Source organism: Triticum urartu, chromosome 3A (assembly GCF_056163025.1).
Source record: "Triticum urartu cultivar PI428250 chromosome 3A, HENAU_Tu73, whole genome shotgun sequence".
In the NCBI taxonomy this organism is placed as follows: domain Eukaryota; kingdom Viridiplantae; phylum Streptophyta; class Magnoliopsida; order Poales; family Poaceae; genus Triticum; species Triticum urartu.
Genome location: NC_141875.1, coordinates 232,662,111 through 232,683,439, shown reverse-complemented (window position 1 = coordinate 232,683,439; position 21,329 = coordinate 232,662,111).

The following is a 21,329-nucleotide window of genomic DNA, read 5'->3' as shown; positions in this document are numbered from 1 at the left end:
GCTGTCCTTAGGATGGCGGGGCGGTGCTCCGGTGGGGCCGTGTGCGATGACGCTCATGCCCGTGCCCATCCGAGGTGGCTCTGATGCGAGGGGGCGCCCTCCGCCGTGGATTGTGCTGATGTCGACGAAGCCCCCGGTTGCACTTGGGGGTACACGGGCGCGGCGAGGCCCGCCGTGGGATCCTGCCGCTGCCTGGGGCGTGAGTTGGTAGTAGAAGGGCAGTGCTCCCGTGGCCGCCGCGTCCAGGAGCTCGGCGACGCGTTCCAGCAGTTCATCCCGGTCGCGCTCCATCATTTGGCACCGCAGCAGCTCCCATGCCACTGTGAGCGCGGCCCGCATGTTCGCCTACTCCCTCCTGGTGTGCGGCACCATCGCCGCGGAGTGGCTTGTGGCCCTTGCAGCAGCTCGCGTCTGTCGGGGAGTAAGAGAAGAGGGTGAGTGACCATGCCGCCCACGCCCCGCGGTGTTTGGTGCGCGCGCCGCCTAAGGCGCGTGGTTGAGGTCTTCCTGGGCAGGCGGCGCCGCCCGGGCGGGCCAGGCTGCCAAGCGGTTGTCGTCAGCCCTCGGGTTGTCGGACATCGGAACCGTGGAGCGTCGGCGGATCGTCTGGTGGGGAAGAAGCTCCGGTGCACCCCTACCTGGCGCGTCAAATGTCAGATCACGGCTTCCGGCAAAACCCTTAAGGTTCAAACATTGCGGTGCGCGTGAAGATTTCCCCCTATCAATCCACGTCCTAACTTAGCTATGATCTCACAAGCTAACTCGATGAACTCAAAACACAAAGGACACAAGATTTATACTGGTTCTGGCCACCGTTGTGGTGTAATACCCTACTCTAGTGTGGTGGTGGTGGATTGCCTCTTGGGCTGAGGATGAACAGTACAAGGGAAAGAACAGCCTCCTGAGGTTGAGGTGTTCTTGTGCTTGGTGGGTGTGCCGCCAAGGATGTGGTGGCTCCAATCTCCGATCTCTCCTCCCCTAGCTACGGTGGTGGCTAGTTATATTTATAGTGGCTTTGGTCCTCTCCCCAAATATTGAGCGGGAAGGGAGCCAACAATGGCCAATTTTAAAGGGGACAGCTAGTACAAGCTATCCTGACAAAAGCAGTCTTCGCCTGCCAAAGGCTCTGGTGGTGACGCTGTCTTGGGCTCCACGATGACCTCCGTCCTGCCGTCCTTCAGGTCTTGGTACTGTTGCACCAATATGGAAACCTTTGCTTGATGCCTCGGTACTCCACGCATGTGCTTGCCCCCTTAGCACCAAAGAGGAAATAAGGACACTGCGCGCGCTGGCGCCCGTCTGGTCTCGATCATCATGGCTTACGTCACGAGAACCTCGCGAGGTTTGCCTGGCCTTGAACTCTCAGCCCCTCACGAGCCAGCCTGGGGAGGGCTTGTGTCGTCTACCTCGCGAGGCTTGGCCCCTCGCGAGGGTCTTGATTCCTTGTTGATGAAGATGGGCCGTACAGGCCTGCTAGCAAAGCCACGCCATGGGACGCAGGTAGGCAAGTCTGGGGACCCCTGTTCCCAGAACGCTGACAATGAATTCTTCTATTTGTTCCACATCATAGTAATCATTTATACCATTAGAATAAGAAGCCAAGGTTTCATTATCATTAAATTTACATGAAAAGGGAAGGTGTGGAGCCTTCATCCTAGAGAAACAAGTATAATCATATCTCAAGCATAGTTGCCGAGCATACCAATGCAACATATGAATTTGATCCCATAATAGTTTCCCTTTTTGAGTCAAGCGATAATCCCTAAAGTATTCACGCCGATCCAACATGTCTCTCATTATATAATTGAATGGGGTTTTCTCATGATTATTAAAGTAGTGCATAATATCTTTCACATAATGAGCATCGAGGGTTTTAGGAGGTTCCCCATCTCCATGAGTAGCAAGCAAACCTATTTTTTGGTATTTCGTGTTCCATGTCCATAACTAAAGGTAGAGAACAACTTAGAATAGAAAATAAAATCTACTTAGTGATAAAGCAAACAAGCACACACGAGAATATTCACCCCATGCTATTGCTCCCCGACAACGGCACCAGAAAAAGGTCTTGATAACCCACAAGTATAGGGGATCAGTTGTAGCCTCTTTCAATAAATAAGAGTGTCGAACCCAACGAGGAGCTAAAGGTAGAACAAATACTCCCTCAAGTTTTATCGACCACCGATACAACTCTACGCACGCTTAACGTTCGCTTTACCTAGAACAAGTATGAAAGTAGAAGTACTTTGTAGGTGTGATAGGATAGGTCCACAAGATAATAAAGAGCATGTAAATAAAAGCTAGGGCTGTTTAGATAAATAAATAACTAAGTTAGTTTTAGTAGATAGCTTTTTTCACAAGAAAGTTATTTGTCCCTAGGCAATCGATAACCAGATCGGTAATCATTATTGCAATTTTATATGAGGGAGAGGCATAAGCTAACATACTTTCTCTTCTTGGATCATATGCACTTATGATTGGAACTCTAGCAAACATCCATAACTACTATAGATCATTAAGGTAAAACCCAACCATAGCATTAAAGTATCAAGTCCTCTTTATTCCCATACGCCATAACCCACTTATCCGTATTTAGGCTGCTTTCACCCCCGCAACATAGACAATAAGCAAACCATGAACATATTGCAACACCCTACAGTAGGGATCCCTCACGCTTGCGCGACATGGAGAGAAGCATAGGACAGCACCAATAATAAAACATGCAACTCAAACCAATCACGATCATCAATCAACCCATAGGACAAAACAGATCTACTCACACATCATAGGATAGCCATACATCATTGGGAAATAATATATAGCATTGAGCACCATGTTTAAGTAGAGATTACAGCTGAGAGAAGAGGTGTTAGACAGCTGCATAGAGGGGGAGAGAGTTGGTGATGACGGTGGCGAAGTTGTTGGTGTAGATCGTCGTCATGATGATGGCCCCGGCGGCGTTCCGGCGCCACTGGGAGAAGGGGGAGATAGCCCCCCTCCTTGTTCTTCTTCCTTGATCTTCCCCCTAGATGGGAGAAGGGTTTCCCCTCTGGTCTATGGCCTCCATGGCGGTAGAGGGGCGAGAGCCCCTCCGATATTGGATCTCTCTCTCTGTCTCCTTCTATTTCTGCGCTTCGAGATTCTGGCCTTTCACCGTTTCTTAAATTCCCAGAGATCTGTAACTCCGACCGGGCTGAAATTTTAACACGATTTTTATCCGGATATTAGCTTTCTTGCGGCCAAAGAAGGGAACCAACCACCTTACGGGGTGGCCACATGGGCCCAGGGCGCGCCCTACCCCCTGGGGCGCGCTCCCCTACCTTGTGGCCCCCTCAGGCATCGTCTCGCATTGATTCCACTTCCCAAAATCACATATATTCCAAAAAAAATCTCTATAATTTTTTATTGCGTTTGGACTCTATTCGATATGGATTTTCTGTGAAACAAAAAACATGCAACAAACAAGAACTAGCACTAGGCACTGGATCAATATGTTAGTCCAAGAAAATCATATAAATTGTTTCCAAAAGTATGTAAAAGTTGTAGAATATTGGCATGGAACAATCAAAAGTTATAGATACGACGGAGACGTATCATGGCCCATGGCGTATTTCAGCCCATACGAGGCCCTTTGTAACTCTGGGCCCATTAAATGCCCGAGGTGAAACTGGCCCATAATGAATAGTGTACCGCTTTATACCCATTAACGGCCTATTATTTCGTCGGCCATTTCCAGCCCGTGTTAACTTTCGGCCTTCTAAGGGCCCATTTATTCTTGGGCTCATTTCTAGAATTTAGTTACTTACGGTCCATTACAGACCTATTCCGCTTGTGGGCCAAATACAGCCCGTGGTTACAGTCGGCCGGTTTGTGGCCCGTTAACCTGTTGGGCTGTTTTCATAGCGTCATCAAATACAGCCTATTAACGGCCCATTATGGTCGGACCATAAACAAACGATTTCCTCTCTGGCCCGTTTACGAACCATTTTGCGGACCATTATTGGTTGATGACCCACAAGTGTAGGGGATCTATCGTAGTCCTTTCGATAAGTAAGAGTGTCGAACCCAATGAGGAGCAGAAGGAAATGATAAGCAGTTTGCAGTACGGTATTCTCTGCAAGCACTGAAATTATTGGTAACAGATAGTTTTGTGATAAGGTAATTTGTAACGGGTAACAAGTAATAAAAGTAAATAAGGTGCAGCAAGGTGGCCCAATCCTTTTTGTAGCAAAGGGCAAGCCTGGAAAAACTCTTATATAAAGGAAAGCGCTCCCGAGGACACATGGGAATTATCGTCAAGCTAGTTTTCATCACGTTCATATGATTCGCGTTTGGTACTTTGATAATTTGATATGTGGGCGGACCGGTGCTTGGGTACTTCCCTTCCTTGGAAAAGCATCCCACTTATGATGAACCCCTCTTGCAAGCATCCACAACTACAAAAGAAGTATTAAGGTAAACCTAACCATAGCATGGAACATATGGATCCAAATCAGCCCCTTACAAAGCAACTCATAAACTAGGGTTTAAGCTTCTGTCACTCTAGCAACCCATCATCTACTTATTACTTCCCAATGCCTTCCCCTAGGACCAAACAATGGTGAAGTGTCATGTAGTCGACGTTCACATGACACCACTAGAGGAAAGACAACATACATCTCATCAAAATATCGAACAAATACCAAATTCACATGACTACTTATAGCAAGACTTCTCCCATGTCCTCAGGAACAAACATAACTACTCACAAATCATATTCATGTTCATAATCAGAGGGGTATTAATATGCATAAAGGATCTGAACATATGATCTTCCACCGAATAAACCAACTAGCATCAACTACAAGGAGTAATCAAAACTACTAGCAACCCCCAGGTACCAATCTGAGGCTTTGGGACAAAGATTGGATACAAGAGATGAACTAGGGTTTGAGATGAGATGGTGCTGGTGAAGATGTTGATGGATATTGACCCCCTCCCGATGAGAGGATCGATGGTGATGACGATGGTGATGATTTCCCCCTGCCAGAGGGATGTTTCCCCGGCAGAACAGCTCCGCCGGAGCCCTAGATTGGTTCCGCCAAGGTTCCGCCTCGTGGCGGCAGAGTTTCGTCCCGTAAGTTTGCTTATGATTTTTTCTCGGACGAATGACTTCATATAGCAGAAGATGGGCACCAGAGGCCTGCCGAGGGGCCCATGAGGCAGGGGCACGCCCCCCACCCTCGTGGATGGTGGGTGGCCCCCCTCTAGTGCTTCCTTCGCCCAATATTTTTTATATATTCTGAAAATGACTCCCGTGGAGTTTCAAGACATTTGGAGCTATGCAGAATAGGTCTCTAATATTTGCTCATTTTCCAGCCCAGAATTCCAGCTGCCGGCATTCTCCCTCTTCATGTAAACCTTGTAAAATAAGAGAGAATAGGCATAAGTATTATGACATAATGTGTAATAACCGCCCATAATGCAATAAATATCAATATAAAAGAGAAAAGAGCTTGATGTCTACTACACAACCTTCTTCTTGTAGACGTTGTTGGGCCTCCAAGTGTAGAGGTTTGTAGGACAATAGCAAATTTCCCTCAAGTGGATGACCTAAGGTTTATCAATCCGTAGGAGGCGTAGCATGAAGATGGTCTCTCTCAATCAACCCTGCAACCAAATAACAAAGAGTCTCTTGTGTCCCCAACACACCCAATACAATGGTAAATTGTATAGGTGCACTAGTTCGGCGAAGAGATGGTGATACAAGTGGTATATGGATGGTAGATAAAGGTATTTGTAATCTGAAATTATAAAAACAGCAAGGTAACTAATGATAAAAGTGAGCGTCAACGGTATTGCAATGCATTGAAACAAGGCCTAGGGTTCATACTTTCGCTAGTGTAAGTTCCCTCAACAATACTAACATAACTGGATAACATAACTATCCCTCAACATGCAACAAAGAGTCACTCCAAAGTCACTAATAGCGGAGAACGAACGAAGAGATTATGGTAGGGTACGAAACCACCTCAAAGTTATTCTTTCCAATCAATCCGTTGGGCTATACCTATAAGTGTCACAAACAGCCCTAGAGTTCGTACTAGAATAACACCTTAAGACACAAATCAACCAAAACCCTAATGTCACCTAGATACTCCAATGTCACCTCAAGTATCCGTGGGTATGATTATACGATATGCGTCACACAATCTCAGATTCATCTATTCAACCAACACATAGAACCTCAAAGAGTGCCCCAAAGTTTCTCCTGGAGAATCACAACGAAAACATGTGCCAACCCCTATGCATAGGTTCATGGGCGGAACCCGCAAGTTGATCACCAAAACATACATCAAGTGAATCATGTGGTATCCCATTGTCACCACAGATACGCACGGCAAGACATACATCAAGTGTTCTCAAATCTGTAAAGACTCAATCCGATAAGATAACTTCAAAGGGGAAACTCAATTCATTACAAGAGAGTAGAGGGGGAAGAAACATCATAGGATCCAAATATAATAGCAAAGCTCGTGATACATCAAGATTGTATCACCTCAAGAACACGAGAGAGAGAGAGATCAAACACATAGCTACTGCTACATACCCTCAGCCCCGAGGGAGAACTACTCCCTCCTCGTCATGGAGGGCACCGGGATGATGAAGATGGCCACCGGAGAAGGATTGCCCCCTCCGGCAGGGTGCCGGAACGGGTCTAGATTGGCTTTCGGTGGCTACGGAGGCTTCTGGCGGCGGAACTGCCGATCTATTGTGTTCTCGGATGTTTTAGGGTATATGGAGATATATAGGCGGAAGAAGTACGTCAGGGGGCCACGAGGGGCCCACGAGGGTGGAGGGCGCGCCCAGGGGGTGGGCGCCCCCTGCCTCGTGGCCTCCTCGCAGGTCCCCCGACGTGCACTCCAAGTCTTCTGGGCTTCTTTCCTTCCAAAAAGGAGTTCCATGAAGTTTCAGGTCAAATGGACTCTGTTTGATTTTCCTTTTCTTCGAAACCGTAAAACAGGGTAAAAACAGAAACTGGCACTGGGCTCTGTATTAATAGGTTAGTCCCAAAAATGATATAAAAGTGTATAATAAAGCCCATAAACATTCAAAACAGTAGATAATATAGCATGGAGCAATCAAAAATTATAGATACGTTGGAGACGTATCAGCATCCCCAAGCTTAATTCCTGCTCACCCTCGAGTAGGTAAATGATAAAAGAAATAATTTTTATTGTGGAATGCTAGTTGGCATAATTTCAATGTAATTCTTCTTAATTGTGGTATCAATATTCAGATCCGGAAGATTCAAGACAAAAGTTCATATTGACATAAAAATGATAATACTTCAAGCATACTAACTAAGCAATTATGTCTTATCAAAATAACATGGCCAAAGAAAGTTCATCCCTACAAAATCATATAGTTTAGTCATGTTTCATTTTTGTCACACAAGAATGCTCTCATCATGCACAACCCCGATGACAAGCCAAGCAATTGTTTCATACTTTAGTAATCTCAAACCTATAAACTTTCACGCAGTACGTGAGCGCGAGCCATGGATATAGCACTATGGATGGAATAGAATATAATGAGGGGGGTTATGTGGAGAAGACAAAAAGGAGAAAGTCTCACATCAACGAGGCTAATCAATAGGCTATGGAGATGCCCATCGATTGATGTTAATGCAAGGAGTAGGGATTGCCATGCAACGAACGCACTAGAGCTATAAATGTATGAAAGCTCAACAAAAGAAACTAGTGGGTGTGCATCCAACTTGCTTGCTCACGAAGACCTAGGGCACTTGAGGAGGCCCATTGTTGGAATATACAAGCCAAGTCCTATAATGAAAATTCCCACTAGTATATGAAAGTGATAACTCAAGAGACTCTCTATATGAAGAACATGCTGCTACTTTGAAGCACAAGTGTGGTAAAAGGATAGTAGCATTGCCCCTTTTTATTTTCTTTTTTTTGGGCCTTCTTTTTTTTCTTTGGCCTTTCTTTCCTTTTTTGGACAATGCTCTATTGAATGATGATCATCACACTTCTATTTATTTACAACTCAATGATTACAACTCGATACTGGAACAAAGTATGACTCTATATGAATGCCTCCGGCGGTGTACCGGGATATGCAATGAATCAAGAGTGACATGTATGAAAGAATTATGAACGGTGGCTTTGCCACGAATACTATGTCAACTACATGATCATGCTAAGCAATATGTCAATGATGAATGTGTCATGTATATGATGATGATGGAAGTTGCATGGCAATATATCTCGGAATGGCTATGGAAATGCCATAATAGGTAGGTATGGTGGCTGTTTTGAGGAAGATATAAGGAGGTTTATGTGTGAAAGAGCGTATCATATCACGGGGTTTGGATGCACCGGCGAAGTTTGCACCAACTCTCAATGTGAGAAAGGGCAATGCACGGCACCGAAGAGGCTAGCAATGATGGAAGGGTGAGAGTGCGTATAATCCATGGACTCAACATTAGTCATAAAGAACTCACATACTTATTGCAAAAATCTACAAGCCATCAAAAACCAAAGCACTACGCGCATGCTCCTAGGGGGATAGATTGGTAGGAAAAAACCATCGCTCGTCCCCGACCGCCACTCATAAGGAGGACAATCAAATAACACCTCATGTTTCAAATTTGTTACATAAAGTTTACCATACGTGCATGCAACAGGACTTGCAAGCTTCAACACAAGCATTTCTCAAATTCAAAACTACTCAACTAGCATGACTCTTAATATTATCACCTCCATATCTCAAAACAATCATCAAGCATCAAACTTTTCTTCGTATTCAACACACTCATAAGAATTCTTACAAATCTTGTATGCTTAGCGTATTAGGATTATTTAAGCAAATTACCATGCTTTTAAGACTCTCAAAATAATATAAGTGAAGCATGAGAGTTCATCTATTTCTTCAAAATAAAACCACCACCGTGCTCTAAAAGATATGAGTGAAGTACTACAGCAAATGACAAACTACTCCGAAAGATATAAGTGAAGATCAATGAGTAGTCGAATAATTATGTAACTATGTGAAGACTCTCCCATTTAATAATTTAAGATCTTGATATTTTATTCAAACAGCAAGCAAAGCTAAATAAAATAAAACGACGCTCCAAGCAAAACACATATCATGTGGTGAATAAAAATATAGCTCCAAGTAAAGTTACCGATGAATGAAGACGAAAGAGGGGATGCCTTCCGGAGCATCCCTAAGCTTAGGCTCTTGGTTATCCTTGAATATTATCTTGGGGTGCCTTGGGAATCACCAATCTTAGGCTCTTGCCACTCCTTATTCCATAGTCCAGCAAATCTTTACCCAAAACTTGAAAACTTCACAACACAAAACTTAACAGAAAACTCGTAAGCTCCGTTAGCGAAAGAAAACAAAACACCACTTCAAGGTACTGTAATGAACTCATTATTTATTTATATTGGTGTTAAACCTACTGTATTACAACTTCTCTATGGTTTATAAACTATTTTACTAGCCATAGATTCATCAAAATAAGCAAACAACACAATGAAAACAGAATCTGTCAAAAACAGAATAGTCTGTAGTAATCTGGATGAAACGTATACTTCTGGAACTCATAAAATTCTCTAATAAATTGCTGGACCTGAGGAATTTATCTATTAATCATCTGAAAAAAAGAATTAACTAAATAGCACTCTCCAATAAAAAATGGCAGCGATTCTCGTGAGCGCTAAAGTTTCTGTTTTTTACATCATGATCAACAAGTCTTTCCCCAAGTCTCCCCAAAGGTTCTACTTGGAACAAACACTAATTAAAAGCATAAAACCACATCTAAACAGAGGCTAGATGAATTATTTATTACTAAACAGGAACAAAAAGCAAGGAACTAAAATAAAATTGGGTTGCCTCCCGACAAGCGCTATCGTTTAACGCCCCTAGCTAGGCATGATGATTTCAATGATGCTCACATAAAGGGTAAGAATTGAAACATAAAGAGAGCATCATGAAGAATATGACTATCACATTTAAGTCTAACCTACTTCCTATGCATAGGGATTTTGTGAGCAAACAACTTGTGGGAACAAGAATCAACTTGCATAGGAAGGTAAAACAAGCATAACTTCAAAATTTTAACCACATAGAGAGGAAACTTGATATTATTGCAATTCCTACAAGCATATGTTCCTCCCTCATAATAATTTTCAGTAGCATCATGAATGAATTCAACAATATAACCAGCACCTAAAGCATTCTTTTCATGATCTACAAGCATAGAAATTTTATTACTCTCCACACAAGCAAAATTCTTCTCATGAATAATAGTGGGAGCAAACTCAACAAAATAATTATCATGTGAGGCATAATCCAATTGAAAACTAAAATCATGATGACAAGTTTCATGGATATCAGTATTCTTTATAGCATAGAAGTCATCACAATAATAATCATAGATAGCAACTTTGTTCTCATAATCAATTGGAACCTCTTCCGGAATAGTGGATTCATCACAAAATAAAGTCATGACCTCTCCAAATCCACTTTCATCAATATAATCATCATAAATAGGAGGCATGCTTTCATCATAATAAATTTTCTCATCAAAACTTGGGGGGGGGGCAAAAAATATCATGTTCATCAAACGTAGCATCCCCAAGCTTGTGGCTTTGCATATCATTAGCATCATGGATATTCAAAGAATTCATACTAACAACATTGCAATCATGCTCATCATTCAAAGATTTAGTGCCAAACATTTTAATGCATTCTTCTTCTAACACTTTGGCACAATTTTCCTTTCCATCATACTCACGAAAGATATAAAAAAGATGAAGCGTATGAGGCAAACTCAATTCCATATTTTTGTAGTTTTCTTTTATAAACTAAACTAGTGCTAAAACAAGAAACTAAAAGACTCGATTGCAAGATCTAAAGATATACCTTCAAGCGCTAACCTCCCCGGCAACGGCGCCAGAAAAGAGCTTGATGTCTACTACACAACCTTCTTCTTGTAGACGTTGTTGGGCCTCCAAGTGCAGAGGTTTATAGAACAGTAGCAAATTTCCCTCAAGTGGATGACCTAAGGTTTATCAATCCGTAGGAGGCGTAGGATGAGGATGGTCTCTCTCAAGCAACCCTGCAACCAAATAACAAAGAGTCTCTTGTGTCCCCAACACACCCAATACAATGCTAAATTGTATAGGTGCACTAGTTCGGCGAAGAGATGGTGATACAAGTGGTATATGGATGGTAGATAAAGGTATTTGTAATCTGAAATTATAAAAACAGCAAGGTAACTAATGATAAAAGTGATTGTAAACGGTATTGCAATGCGTTGAAACAAGGCCTAGGGTTCATACTTTCGCTAGTGTAAGTTCCCTCAACAATACTAACATAATAGGATAACATAACTATCCCTCAACATGCAACAAAGAGTCACTCCAAAGTCACTAATAGCGGAGAACGAATGAAGAGATTATGGTAGGGTACGAAACCACGTCAAAGTTATTCTTTCCAATCAATCCGTTGGGCTATTCCTATAAGTGTCACAAACAGCCCTAGAGTTCGTACTAGAATAACACTTTAAGACACAAATCAACCAAAACCCTAATGTCACCTAGATACTCCAATGTCACCTCAAGTATCCGTGGGTATGATTATATGATATGCGTCACACAATCTCAGATTCATCTATTCAACCAACACATAGAACCTCAAAGAGTGCCCCAAAGTTTCTACCGGAGAATCAGGACGAAAACGTGTGCCAATCCCTATGCATAGGTTCATGGGCGGAACCCGCAAATTGATCACCAAAACATACATGAAGTGAATCACGTGGTATCCCATGGTCACCATAGATACGCACGACAAGACATACATCAAGTGTTCTCAAATCTTTAAACACTCAATCCAATAAGATAACTTCAAAGGGGAAACTCAATTCATTACAAGAGAGTAGAGGGGGGAAGAAACATCATAGGATCCAAATATAATAGCAAAGCTCGCGATACATCAAGATCGTATCACCTCAAGAACACGAGAGAGAGAGAGAGATCAAACACATAGCTACTGGTACATACCCTCAGCCCCGAGGGAGAACTACTCCCTTCTCGTAATGGACAGCACCGGGATGATGAAGATGGTCACCGGAGAAGGATTGCCCCCTCCGGCAGGGTGCCGGAACCGGTCTAGATTGGCTTTCGGTGGCTACGGAGGCTTCTAGTGGCGAAACTCCCGATCTATTGTGTTCTCGGATGTTTTTAGGGTATATGGAGATATATAGGCGGAAGAAGTACGTCAGGGGGGCACGAGGGGCCCACGAGGGTGGAGGGCGCGCCCAGGGGGGTGGGCACGCCCCCTGCCTCGTGGCCTCCTCGCAGGTCCCCCGACGTGCACTCCAAGTCTTCTGGGCTTCTTTCCTTCCAAAATTGAGTTCCGTGAAGTTTCAGGTCAATTGGACTCCGTTTGATTTTCCTTTTCTTCGAAACCCTAAAACAGGGTAAAAACATAAACTGGCACTGGGCTCTGGGTTAAAAGGTTAGTCCCAAAAATGATATAGAAGTGTATAATAAAGCCCATAAACATTCAAAACAGTAGATAATATAGCATGGAGCAATCAAAAATTATACATACGTTGGATACGTATCAAAAAGCATGATGCAAAATGGATGTATCAACTCCCCCAAGCTTAGACCTCGCTTGTCCTCAAGTGGAAGTCGATATCAAAAAATATGTCCACATATTTAGAGATAGAGGTGTCGATAAAATAAAATACGGACATGAGGGCATCATGATCATTCTTAGAACAGCAGCATGGATATATATTGTCATATGATTTCTTATGCTAAAGTAACAATTCATTCACGATTTCAAGTGTGAATCAGAAACTTCATTGAAAACTAACAAACTATAATCTCGGTCATTGAAGCAATTGCAATTTATCATAACATCGTAAAGAGTCAATATAAGAGCTTTTCAGCAAGTCCACATACTCAACTATCATTTAGTCTTTCACAATTGCTAAGACTCACGCAATATTCATGGGTATGAAGTTTTAATCGGACACAGAGAAAGATAGGGGCTTATAGTTTTGCCTCCCAACCGTTTACCTCAAGGGTAATGTCAACAATAATAGTTCATGAAAACTCACATCCAATTAGCTATATATATCAGGATCTTTCCAACATGCAGTGTTTGCCAAAGGATAAAATGTAAAAAGGAAAGGTGAAGATCACCATGAATCTTGTATGAAGTATAAGACAAGAATAAAAGATAGGCCCTTAGCAGAGGGAAGTAGAGGTTGTCATGTGCTTTTATGATTGGATGCACAAAATCTTAATGCAAAAGAACGTCACTATATATTGCCACTTGTGATATGGACCTTTATTATGCAGTCTGTCGCTTTTATTTCTTCCACATCACAAGATCGTATAAAGCTTATTCTCTCCGCACTAATAAATCATACATATTTAGAGAGCAATTTTATTTTCTTGCAACAATGACATCTTACTTGAAGGATCTTACTCAATCCATAGGTAGATATGGTGGACTCTCATGGCAAAACTGGGTTTAAGGATATTTGGAAGCACAAGTAGTATCTCTAGTTGGTGCAAAGAATTTGGCTAGCATGAGAGGGAAATGCAAGCTCAACATGTTGGATGATCCATGACAATATAATTTATTTCAGATGTAAGAAAACATAACCCATTATGTTGTCTTCCTTGTCCAACATCAACTTTTTAGCATGTCACATTTTAATGAGTGCTCACAATCATAAAATATGTCCAAGATAGTATATTTATATGTGGAAACCTCTCTTTCTTTATTACTTCCTATTAATTGCAACGATGACCAAAACTATGTTTGTCAACTCTCAACAACTTTTATTCAACATACTCTCTATATGTGAAGTCATTACTCTCCATAAGAGCCATATGATCTCTTTATTTCTTTTTATTCTTTCTCTTCTCTTTTATTTTTATTCCCTCCAGATCATGGCAAAATAACCAGGCCCTTGACTCAACACTAATCTTTATTATATATAGCACACGGACTTGATTACATAGAAGTATCATAAAGCAAAACTCAGAACTAGATCATACTAAAACTTTATTCTACTAGATCAAGATATTACCAAAAGGATCGATCTAAGAAAAACGGTAAAGATAAAAGTGTGATGGTGATACAATACTGGGGCACCTCCCCCAAGCTTGGCAGTTGCCAAGGGGAGTGCCCATACCCGATACTCAGTTCTTCTTTGTTGGTGAAGAAGATGATGGTGATGATGGATAGTCGCACATTGAACGTAGGAGATCCTCCAATTTGCGGATAATGCCCTTGAGTGCGATGATATGCTCCTTCAACAAAATATTTTCACTTGTGAGATACTTGTTTTGAATGCGAGCTAACTCAATCATCTTGAAAGATTCAATCTCCGTTGGGGTAAGGAGATTGTGATGATGTTGAAGGATGTTTTCGTCTTCTTCTGCTGGAACTTGATCTCCCATGGCCTTCTTGACCCATCATCCTTTTTGATCTCTGTCGGTGTCAAAACCGGCGGATCTCGGGTAGGGGGTCCCGAACTGTGCGTCTAAGGCGGATGGTAACAGGAGGCAGGGGACACGATGTTTTACCCAGGTTCGGGCCCTCTTGATGGAGGTAAAACCCTACGTCCTGCTCGATTAACATTGATGATATGCGTAGTACAAGAGTAGATCTACCACGAGATCAAGGAGGCTAAACCCTAGAAGCTAGCCTATGGAATGATTGTTGTATATATTGTATATCTATCGACTAGCCTGGCCTCGGTTTATATAATGCACCGGAGGCCTAGGATAACAAGAGTCCTAGCCGAATACGCCGGTGGGGAGAAGTCCTTGTCTTGATCGCCAAGTCTTGTGGAATATTCCTTGTATGCGGTAGCTGTCCGAACTGGCCCATGAGTATACGGCCATGGGGGTCCTCGGCCCAATCTAATAGACCGGGAGATGACGTGGTGAGTACCCCCTAGTCCAGGACACCGTCAGTAGCCCCCTGAACCGGTCTTCAAGTTAGGGACGCTCCTCGATTCTTCCGAACTATTCTTCATCTTCGGTTGCCGGTCTTGAAAACTGGTTCAACAAATCTTCTTTATCTTCGATCTTGAGGATCGCCGAAATGCATTCGACGAGTTTACACGTCGGGTATCCGAGGAGCCCCTTTAAGTTTCCGGCCTTTATCAATGCCTTGTTTATTTTTATGCCACACCTCAGGTTTGAAGTTGTTCCCGGGAGGCAGGGTCCTCTTGCGTCCGAGCTCCAACGCCGGACTGCATTCGAGGTATCTTTTGCAGTCGAGCACCAACGCCGGACCGCTTCCCCGCTCTAGCGCCGGAATGTATCCGAGCTCCAATGCTGGACTATGTATCCGAGCTCCAACGCCGGACTGTATATCCGAGGTGTCATATCACCTTGGTTCAAAAAAGTTGAAGGAGTTTAGCCGAGCTTAATGCCAGAAATGCCCTCTATGGAGCCAGCCACTAGCGCCCGAGCTTTATGCTGGACTGCTTCCGAGGTGGTGCACCACCCCGACTATGGGCCGATTTTTTGTCAATATTTTTTATTGGTGCAATTTATTCTCTGCCGAGATATATAGCCAGTAGCCCTCAAGGTGTGTATTGGTCTAAAACCCGAGATGCACATGAAGGATGACATAAGACCGCTGATCCCAGTAGCCGCTGAGACTCAGGTTGATTTGCAAAATCGGCCCGAGGATCAAGTCCTAGCTCGGCAGAATACTTCAGGACACAAAAGTGGCGTGCTCAGTCCTCAAGACTCAGGTTGGGTGCGGCCGACCAACCTGAGGATCAAAATCTCCTCGGAAACTATATTGCACATAAAATTTTCTGCATTGGACAAGCAATGCAGTAGCCCCCGAGACACTGGTCGGGTGGCAACACCAGATCAGGGGATCGATGTGCCCCTTTAATATTTGTAAATAATAAGCCCGAAGCCCGGTAGTCCCCGAGCCTTAATGCAGGCACGGGTGGCCGAATTAAGGATCAATATCCATAGTAAAATCACAAATTATGTGTAATGACTCTATGTATCCAAGTACTTTACATCATTAATGCTCAGATCCGCATTGTACAAAACTTTGTTGACCGACCATCGGCTTCCACCTCCTTGGCCAGTAGCCGAGGAGTGTTTGTCCTACTTTATAAAGCCTTTATGAGGGCAAAGATTTACGACAAACAAGGCAATTTGGCCACACGGTTTTATAAACAAAGGTACGCAGAGAGATATGTTATATTACTGTTTAACAGAAGAAATGTATTCCAAAGAAAATAGTCCAGCTATCGGTTCCTTTCTTTGGGTTGTCATGCTAAGCATGATCATGAAACCTCAGCTCGAATGTAAGAGCAAAATATCGAGGATTTAGTTTGGGAGGCCAGTTAATAGCCCCCGGTAGTGTTCGGCGAAAGTCGAGGTCAAGCCGTAAACACTTCGGCTAATGTTATGAATGGCTCGTCATAGTCATCGGATCGCTGACCAGTTTACCCTTATTGTGACAGTCAGTTTTCGGCTTTCTCCACTAAGGTGCTTAACCATGTGAACTAGAAGCACAATCACAGTGGTTCTCCCTTTGCATGCCTAGCCGAACAAAACAGAACGTAGGAAGCAAGTGCAGGAGCCGGGCAACCCAACTATTGACCGAAGACACAATTCGAAACCGATGCATATATAGCAATATCTGAGAATGTTTTTGCCGAATTCCTAAAGGTGTCCGGCGTTGCACTGCGAGACTAATGCTGGAAAAGCACAAATAGTTTAAAAGTGCCAAAAAGCTTGGAAAACCAAGAAACGTCAGTAAAAACATGACGTCCGAACAAGATCAAGTGTTCGGTGCCAATCCGAAAATTGGTCTTAGAAAAAAATAAGTGCTTCTGTCGTCCTTTAACATGACACATCCTATCTCAAGACTTCGAGCGGGTCAGCCTATGGCTTCAACCTCCTATCCCGAGGGCGGAGTACTTCTCATTAGGCCAGTTTAGCAAACTAAACTCTAGCGGCTTTGAGAGAGAAATTAGGCTCCCCGGCTAATGACTGCACACTCACGTCGAAAAAAGGAGTGATAAATAATAATAATAAAACTTTGCAACGACTAAGAAGAAGAACACTTATTATAAAATGGATCAAATAAACTTAAGAGCCCCCAAGTGACTTGGGTAGAAGAATGATTGTATGTACCGAAGTACTTATATCATATCTATGTTCAACCGAACTTTAAACGCGTCTTAACCGACCGTCGGCTTCTCCCTCTTCGGTTAAGGACCGAAAAGTGTTATGTACTCCATCGGTCGAGAATATCTATCGTGTTTCCAATAACCAGGCAATCAGGCCATAAGGCTGTAACAGACAAAGCGCGCTCAGGGAACTTATGCTATATTACTGCGAAGAGTAAGAAGCATCTTCGAAGAAAATAGTACCCCCACCGATACCTTTCTTCGGTGCTCATTGTGATTATGAGACTTGTGCAATAGATTTTTTGTACTCATGAGTTCCGTTGTGTGCCGACCATCATTGAATAACTATAAGAGCGCTAGCTTTCGGCTTCACCCAGTCTGAGGTCCGGCTCGGGTGACCCGATCGTGACAATCGCAGAGGTGCTCCCTTTACTCCCTAGCCGAACAATCGGGAACGTAGGGGTAAACACAGGAGCGAGGCAACCCAGCTTGCAAATCGCTTAAGTCAATATGGTGCATATTGTGGCATAATACACGAACAAGGAACGAAGCCGTACAAGTATAATCATATGCAACAGGAAAAGCTTCATAAAGGAAGCCCCCAAGTAAATGGGGTATTTGAATTTATGCGTCACAAACAAAGTTTGGACAAGGAAATTTTTTACAAGCAACTTTTTTCCAAAAAAGTATAATGCTTGGTCGAACCGAGCACAAGTTAGAAATTAAAGCTTTGAGCATGAAAGCGACTTAGCTGGTTAATGTGTTCGGTATTGATGACGCGGTCCGAGCTTGATGCGGGGAAAGGTTCCATCCCTCAAGCCGGTCCCGAGGTGGCGGAGCGGAGAGCTTAACACGCCGAAGTGGTGACATAGCACGATCAATGCAGACCGGCAGAGTGACGCCGAAGTCCCCGGATCATTTTCCTGTGCACAAAAAATAGTGCAAACCGGAGATAATAGTAATAATGATAATTAAAAAAATCGTTGCATAATAAATAATTTATGCAAAGTGAGTAATAAAAGAAATATGGCCTGGCGCCGAAGTCAATGTCAATGCAGGGCGTCGGCGTGATGCGGTAAAGGCGTGGCAAAGCCTGAATTCGCAGGTCGGTCCGAGCTCCGAGTGCGGCGTTCGCCGGACTATGTACGGAAACTGACCGAACCACCATGCAACTGTCGTTAATGCGGCCACCATTTGATAGACCTGTGTACATATGACGGACAAACCAGAGTAATAATTCCTTGGGAAAAATGAACCCAAACAAGCAAAAAATACTGGGATTAATAGCACCTGGTTTATTTGTTGTAGCAATCCGAAGGAAGGTGATTCCTAAAATTGGGACCCGCTCCGCACACCCATTGCCTGATGGGCGATAAAACAACGGCATGGCAATGCTGGTAAAGGTTGATTCGCCGAGGCAAAGCCCTCGGCCCAGCTAACATGACGGAGCTGGTCGGCTAGTGACGCCGAAGTGTCCGGAGTAGGTTGATGAAGAGATGGCGAAGCCCCCGGTCCAGCCGAGATGTCGAAGCCTCGATGTCAGCCGATGAGTCGAAGTAGGTCGGCGTGATGGACACTAGCTTGAAGAAGCAGTGGTGCGGCCCTGTCGATGCAGGTCGTGACGTGGTCGATGCCGGCTTGATGAAGCGACCGTGCGGCGATGCCGGTATGCCCGCTCCGTGTAATCCGTGGGGCGGCGATGTTGGTGATGATTTATCCTTCGCGATGCCGGGCTCTTGTTCGGCTTGCCAAGATGATGATCCGAAGAAGTTGAGCTCGGCTCAACAAAGTGACGCCGTGTCTAGCGCAGGTCGGCAGCCGTGGAGTAATATTGCCGGACTGGTTTGACACCAGCATGATGTTGAAGATCATGTTCAAAAGATCTTACAGTTAGTGGGACGTGTTCGGGAACAAAACACAATACCCCATACAAAACTTCCTTCAAAAGGGATGTCTGAAATCATGTTCATAAAAAAGATGAACTCGGGTCGGATTTGTTTTCGCGCAGAAAACAGATCCAAAAAGTGATGCACTAATCGGAAGGTTCCCGGAGTTTGGACGGTCGGATCGAGCCAAAATTTTGAGAGGTGGTAGATATAGGAATTCCGCAGCCGATCAATGGTTGGATCTTCCAAAGGACGTCCGAGCTAGAAGCTGGACACCACGCCCTAAACTCATCCAAATTCCCGTCCAGATTTGACAGGGCTCCGGTATATCGTGGAAGCGATCGTCAAAGCGATACTCGAGGAGGTGGTGGTGGCAGATACGAGTTCGCTGTCCAGAAAAACAGCACGGTCGCTTGAGGGCAATGTTGACGTTGAGCCCCCGAGCTCCATAGATGATTCCTCCGTGATCTTGATAGAGATCGGAGTTGATGTTTGATGAAGGCCCTCGTCCGGACATGGTGATTCGAACACGGGGTGCAATTCTTGGTCGAACCAAGGTGACCAGTCGAGCTGGTGACGACGATGCCGAAGTCGCAGTTGATCTGCAGGCGAGCCATCGATCCTTTTGTCGATCACACAGCGAAACTCTCAATGAAAGCACCAATGTCGGTGTCAAAACCGGCGGATCTCGGCTAGGGGGTCCCGGACTGTGCGTCTAAGGCGGATGGTAACAGGAGGCAGGGGACACGATGTTTTACCCAGGTTCGGGCCCTCTTGATGGAGGAAAAACCCTACGTCCTGCTCGATTAATATTGATGATATGGGTAGTACAAGAGTAGATCCACCACAAGATCAAGGAGGCTAAACCCTAGAAGCTAGCCTATGATATGATTGTTGTATATATTGTATATCTATCGAGTAGCCTGGCCTCGGTTTATATAATGCACCGGAGGCCTAGGATAACAAGAGTCCTAGCCGAATACGCCGGTGGGGAGAAGTCCTTGTCTTGATCGCCAAGTCTTGTGGAATATTCCTTGTATGCGGCAACTGTCCGAACTGGCCCATGAGTATACGGCCATGGGGGTCCTCGGCCCAACCTAATAGACCGGGAGATGACGTGGTGAGTACCCCCTAGTCCAGGACACCGTCAATCTCCGTGGGTTCTTCTCTCTTCAGCTCTATCTTCATTAGCCAAGCATCTTTTCCGTCATTGTTGGAGGAGGGAGACGACATGATCCCTGGCCTTGACAACCCTGGTAGAAAATAGCTCGAAACAAAAACAGAGGATATTTGCGTGGTACGGTGGTCAAAACCTTCGGGAGATTATATAATGAATTTTTACCGACCAAAAGAAGTATCGTGCAAGAAAACGGAGTTCGGAGAGCACACGAGGTGCCCACGAGGCAGGGGGTGCGCCCAGGGGGGTAGGGCGCGCCCTCCACCCTCGTGGATGCCTCGTGTCCTTTCCGGACTGCTTCTTATTTTCCTATTTTCTTAAGTATTCCAAAATGGAGAAAAATTGCTATTAGAACTGATTTGGAGTCGGTTTACTTACCATACCACATACCTATTCCTTTTTAGAGTCCGAAACGTTCTGAAAAGTGTCCCTTATGTATTCCTCCGGGGTTACGGTTTCAATAACATTAGTTTCAACATTTATGGGATTACCTGAGATATAATGTTTGATTCTTTGGCCGTTCACCACCCTTGGATTCGTGCCTTCAAAGTTGTTGATTTTTATGGCACCGGAACGATAGACCTCCTCAATGATGTAAGGACCTTCCCATTTAGAGAGGAGTTTTCCTGCAAAAAATCTTAAACGAGAGTTGTATAACAATACATAATCACCTACATTAAACTCATGTTTTGTATCCTTTTGTCATGCCATCTTTTAACTTTTTCTTTAAACAGTTTGGCATTCTCATAGGCCTGGGTTCTCCATTCATCAAGTGAGCTAATGTCAAAAAACCTCTTCTCACCAGCAAGTTTGAAATCATAATTGAGCTCTTTAATGGCCCAATATACCTTATGTTCTAGTTCGAGAGGTAAGTGACAAGCTTTACCATAAACCATTTTATACGGAGACATACCCATAGGATTTTTATATGCAGTTCTATAAGCCCATAATGCATCATCAAGTTTCTTTGACCAATTCTTTCTAGATCTATTAACAGTCTTTTGCAAAATTAACTTAAGCTCTCTATTACTAAGTTATACTTGACCACTAGACT